Source organism: Callorhinus ursinus, unplaced genomic scaffold (genome assembly GCF_003265705.2).
Source record: "Callorhinus ursinus isolate GAN/ISIS: 27379988/994484 unplaced genomic scaffold, GSC_fseal_2.0 scaffold2250, whole genome shotgun sequence".
Classification (NCBI taxonomy): domain Eukaryota; kingdom Metazoa; phylum Chordata; class Mammalia; order Carnivora; family Otariidae; genus Callorhinus; species Callorhinus ursinus.
In genome coordinates this window covers 1-5,884 of record NW_027399304.1, presented here as the reverse complement: position 1 = coordinate 5,884, position 5,884 = coordinate 1, and the positions used below count along the sequence as shown (strand labels likewise).

The 5,884-nt window shown below is 42.7% G+C and overlaps 1 long non-coding RNA gene across 2 annotated transcripts; it reads right to left on the bottom strand.

The window, feature by feature from the left end:
- Positions 1-1,459: 1,459 nt before the first annotated feature.
- On the bottom strand, positions 1,460-5,588 carry LOC141372188 (uncharacterized). 2 transcript variants are annotated; one of them, XR_012377487.1, is made up of 4 exons: positions 5,436-5,588; positions 4,659-4,723; positions 3,264-4,169; positions 1,460-2,033 (listed from the first exon to the last, which is right to left on the bottom strand). It is a non-coding gene; the product is annotated as an uncharacterized lncRNA (long non-coding RNA). The 2 variants fall into 2 exon arrangements; XR_012377486.1 differs by having other exon boundaries at positions 1,460-4,169.
- Positions 5,589-5,884: the final 296 nt, after the last annotated feature.

Below are 5,884 nucleotides of genomic sequence, written 5' to 3'. Positions count from 1 at the left end.
TGGAGGAAAGGGTGACGGCACCCCTGTCTGGGAGGACAGTGCGCAGCACCCATCCCAGCCTGCAGGTGCACCCATCACCTACTGTGGGCAGCTCAATCCCAGCTTGTTGAAGGGAAGACCCGTGTCCATAATCCCCTATTTGCAACAGAATCCATAAAGGGGAGTTTGTGGGTCAACACGTATACAGTGTTTAAGGTACAAGTCTCGAATTCCAACATCCATGGTCTCCTTGTCCCCCTTGAGCCTTGTTTGGGAAGCAGGGGTGGGGACGCCCGGGGCTGTGACCTGTGGGAGGGGTGGGGAGGGCGAGCTCTGAATGGAGTGACCAAAGCACACGGGGTGACCTGCCCAGGAGGGACCCTCTCGGTCCCCAGCCCCTCTCCTGACCTCGTGCACGATGGCGAGGGTGTGATGATGAAGGTGCTGGCCCTTGGCTGGCGAGATCCGTAGCTGGTGTCGGAGCTGCTCAGGCTGCACACCGGGCTCTGATCCCAGAGCTGGCGCGAGAGCCGAAGCTGCAGCTGCCCCAGTCTCGGGAGCTGCGGCTCGCATCGCTGTTGGACCTGGCTCGAGCTCTGGGGCAGGTGCTGGAGCTGAATCCCCCTCCAGAGATGATCTAGATCCGGTTCCGCACTTGGATAAGGCTCTTGAACCCACGAACGGCTTTCCTCCCCCGCCCATTTCATGGATGACAAAACTCGGGGCGGTGACGGGACCGGCTACATGGGGGTAATGGCTACGGGGGGATTCAGCCCAAGGATCCTGCATGCCCTTCTCCTCGTGCCCCATACAGGTCGGTCCTGAGCTGCCCGAAAGGGGGAAGGGCCTGAACCGCTGCTTCCGGCACCTGATCCCACCTGATCAGAGACTCTCGCCAGGGACGTGAAGTCCTCGTTTGACCTCTACTCCGGCCAGCCCCACGCGAGCAGGGACCGTGCTTCCTCACCGCTGGGTCCCCAACCCCAGAACAGTGCCTGGTAGTGGTATCAGTTCACATTGTAGTGAATCACAGGGATCCTCCAACAGCCCCTTGATGCGGGGGATGTTGCTTACAGAAGAGAGATCTGGGCCACAGACTTGTGTTCACTCTTTCATCCACTCGTGCAGCATCCCCACCTGTGTCTGTTTGCTGGAATTCAGAGGGGACCCCCAGACACCCTCCCTGCCCTCGGAACTCCCAGCCCAACCCGTAGGTCAGCATCTCACCTACAGTCCGCAAGGGGGTGATACAGAGCTAGAGCATCTCTAGCACCAGACCTTGCAGGAGGCATGGGGCCGGGCCCGCCCTGGTGGCAGCTAAGATCTAGAACCATCTGACGCACTAGAACCTGCCCCAGTGCTGACTCGAGCCAGCCGTGGAAGCAGCTCGAGAGCCTGAGCCAGTGCCCCCACATACTAGAGCCCGTCCAGCTCCAACCCGATAATACTGGTATTATCAAAATCATTCTGTAGACAGAACCCGAGAGAAATATTATGCTTGTATATACCCCACTCACTACCATACCGTACAACACTAGTAAAAAACAAGAACCACTAATCAATCACCAATTACATAGGATATGATCTGCACTATCTTCACAACTGATAAAGGCTAAAATATGTTTAATTCTAGCTTTGTTAACATAGGTATCCTTCTTGAAATGATCCTAAATATCTTCCTAGCTCTGGGGAAAATCTGAAAGAAGCCCAGAGCTGATATATTTAATGTCATTCAAACCCAAACTACTTCTTCCCAACAAAACAATAAATTGTGAGAAGTTGATGGACAAAGCAAAAGGGTAGAAACCCTATATATGTATATCCTTTCAGCTCCCTGATGAGGTACATTCATAAAAAGCAGTCTCAAAGCATGTAACTCCTATCAGGTATCAAATCTGCCTAATTTCTATAAAATTTATTTAGAGCAATCCAATAATTCCCAGTATTTCAACAAATATTGATAATCCCTTATTATCAACAGGTTTAACACTCACAGCAAAATAAAATAGTAAAATAAGAATAAATACCAACACACAAATAAATAAGTACAAAAGCTGACCGACCTAGGAGAAAAGGGTGGGGTGACCCACTTCAGCAGGCCACCACTGAGGGCCTCCCCCAGGAGATGACCCTTGAGTCCTAAATGGGAAAGACTGGGCAGATGGACAGCACCGGTACAGGCAGCGGACTGGGCTAAATGAATCCAAGACAGGCTCTGAGCCTACAGTAGGCAGGGGCCCTATCTTTGTGGGTCATGATATCAAGCTTCTTTCCCATCAATATTCTCACCATTTCTACCATTTGGATCACAATCCAGTTTTTACTTTTCTTAAGGTCTAGCCCATACAAAAAGATTTCCTCTTACGATGCAAACTATCCATTAGTGACTTACCACCATGGGTCTGTCTTCATATGAGTGAGGGACAATGAATGGCACACCGATATTTGTGTTAAATGCTTGTGTGCCTCATCCCCTTGATTCTACAACAATCCAATGAAAAACAGAGTGTTATCACCCCCATCTTATAATATGCCAAGAAACAAGGGTTTGGCAAAGAAAAGTTATCTGCCTTTTAAAGCCTATACTCTTAAACACTCTGAGCTGATGGGGACCTAAATATGAGTCAAACACAGTCCCTGACCTCAAACAGCTTACATTCTAGTGTCCAGGAAAAACAGAATGAACTCAAAAAAATAATTATAGGGTGAAAATAACTGTCATAACTGAAGCAAAAATAAAATGTTACAAAAGTTCAGAGGAAGAAAGACCCCCAAATTCTAGGTGGGAAGAAAAAAGTTTTGGCGAGTGTTTTTGATAATAGTAGCCTCTTAGCTGATAGCTTAGCTTACTAAAAAGGGGAAAGGCATTTGGATCAGAAAAAACTGTAAGCAAAACACAGAGATGAAGAGGTATGAAGTACACTCAGCAATAAAGCGGTTCGAGTATTCTGGAGCTTATGGCAGAACAAAACAGTGGTCCAGAGCCCAGGGTCTGTAACCAGTCTCTGGGTTCAAATACCACCCCATCATGACTGATCTGTAATCTCGTACAAGTGACTTAATCTCCCTGAACTACAGTTAATTCAGCCATAAAATAAGAACACCACCTAACTTATGGGTTTGTTAACACAATTAAATGAAATGTGTGTAAAATATAGTACTTATCACAAACACAGAGCCTACACTGAATTGAGTATCATTAATATTGGATGTTAGGAACAAGAAAAGAGGTGAAGATAATTAAAGTTTCGAGAATAATGTTAATAAAGAGACAAGTTTAGGACAAAAATCAGCTTTGGGAAGGGCACTAAGTAAGTAGTTTGGTTTTCTATAAGCTGAGCTTTCAGCTCCGTTGAGTATTCGGGTATAGCATTTACAATGTGGTGTAGTTTGTTTTCGGTGCCTTTTGCTCCCTAGAGCTACACATTTAGAAGTGTCATGAAAGTGGCAGAGGTGGTAAGGAGAACAGAGCAGAGCAACTTTAGACCAAGGACAGAACTTGGAACATTTGCCTATCTTAGGGGGCTAGGAAATAAAAACGGAAAAGGAGACCAAAAAACAAAAAGAAAAGCTCTGCCAGAGAATCAGGAAAAAATTAAGAATGCAGTGTCATGAAACCTCTTCAAGAGGGAAGTGAATTTCAAGATTTGATAGCATGTTTTGAGTGTGTATACATTTATGTAGCAAGTTAAATAATCCAATTTTATTTTTTTAAAAGACAGGAAAAAATTATTTGTCACTTATTTTTTTAAATCTTTCAAAATTAAGCAAGCATTACTAAAGGAATGTCTACTACAATATTTCCTCAAATTTTTTCTGATTAATCACCTCAATAGGAAAGACAAACATATAACCAAAATAATTTAATAGGTACTAACAAAGGGGAATATGAAAAGTGCAGAGAAAGGAGCTTGATTATTTCAACTTAAAGAAGAGGTGAGGCAAGGTTCAAGAGTAGGCAGTGGGTGCAGCAACATCAGAGCCAGGCCTTGAGGAGGCGGTCAGGCGGCTGGAGCAGGCAGGGGGCACTGATAGGAGAAAGCCCTGGACACGCCTGCTAAGTGAAAGCACCCGGCCCGTTGTGAGCACAGCCCATTAGCAGCGACTGTGCAGTCAGAGCCGCGGGGGCAGGAGCACAGGCTGGAGGTCAGCGGACTAGGGAAGAGGCTGTGAGTCATTCAGACCTGAGTCTGTAGGCAGTGAGGACCCATGAAAAGAATGTAAATGGCAAGTTCCTTAAATGCAGCTAAGAATTACTACCAACTGAAAATCAAAAATGAATATATGGCAACTCTGAGATTAAAGTGAAAAGTATAATCAAAATGTAACATGCAGACAACTTCTCAGAGACATAACTGCTCTGTAAATCAAGGAATATATGTGGTAAATTTTGAAACATAACAGAGTAACTACTGATACAACAGACACCTAAAATACCTGTAAGTATTTGTAAATTTTGTCTTAAAATTTGCTAGAAGAATTTCTACCTGAGTGTCTATAGTTAGTATTTTAAAAGCAAAAACAAATTTGTTTCCAAAGATGAAAAAGATTAAAATAAAAGCAACAATAACAAGGAGGTCACAAGCCCACAGAAATACACTAATGTTTCTGATTGCTAATTCACAACCTAAAAGATGTTCAAATGTAAACACATTTAACAAACAAGATGACACACTTACTGTTGGCTTCACCAGCAACTGACCTATCACTGTGAACATGCGGGAAAGGCCAACAGGGGTACACACTGCAGGAGAGGTCACAGAGAGGAGGCTGATAAATGGCTAGTGCAAAATACAGAACAGACTCCAAGACGATCGTCGTAAGAAAAGTCTTGCCTCAAATTTAGATTCTCTCAGTGTTTTATCAGAGGAGTCTTCACCAATAAAGAAGCTAGAGAGGATGACAGGTGAAAGATGAAAGATACCCAAAGACTGAAGAAGGCTTAGCACGTGCAAGACTCTAGCAGTTGAATAATAGTATTTTCACTTAAAAAATTTAAAAAAAAGAACTAAAGAACAGATTAAAATTTCAAGTACTGATGGAGTTGAGAACCAAACAACTATTATCTTAACTCCTTTTAACTACATTTATCTGCTTATAATATCCCTGAGATATGCTGTAATGCCTCAGGTAAAACTGAGTACATTTTAACTAAATTAAACCACAAATTCACCACACAGGGTCTATGTTACCACTCAAAAGTAGAATCTAATGCTTCAGTGAGTGTGGGCCTGTGTGTGTGTCTCTCCACAAGAGAGGCTTTCCTTAAAGAACAACACATGAGTATTATTTCATGGCTTCAGTTTATCAAAATTTATCTTAACATAAAAAAAGTTAAGGGCCAATTTTAAAAACATCTCCAAGCTGTTAAGTAATTTCATCAGGAAACCTTAGTATAATTTTCTAGAACAAAGAACTCCATTTTCCCATCAACATTAAGCCAGAAAAATACTTACGGAGAAGTAACAAACATCCCATCAGAGATATACAGGAATATAAATAGGGTAGGTAGAACTCCCAGAGATCTGTAAAGAAACACAAATATATTTTAGTAAATCCAAAATATTGTACATTAAGATATAGGTTGACTATAATGTTTGATAAACATCACAATTGTCTATTTGAGTCTACTAAACCATATAATTTCTAAATTGTACAATAAAAAGATCTAAAACAGAAAAGGAAATACCCCTTTTGCAAAACCTGTTTGGAGGGAGAAAAAAAGTCTCCATGGAATTTTAAGAACAGAAACCAACTAAGAAACAAAGAAAAATCTTAAAAGCTGCTTGCTCGTTCTGAATACAGCAAACACAGGAACACTCATTTATTTTCTTAAACCTGTCTAAAGACTTGTTAACTCTGTAAATTAACAACAAGGGCTGACCACACAAAGAATCACTACAAC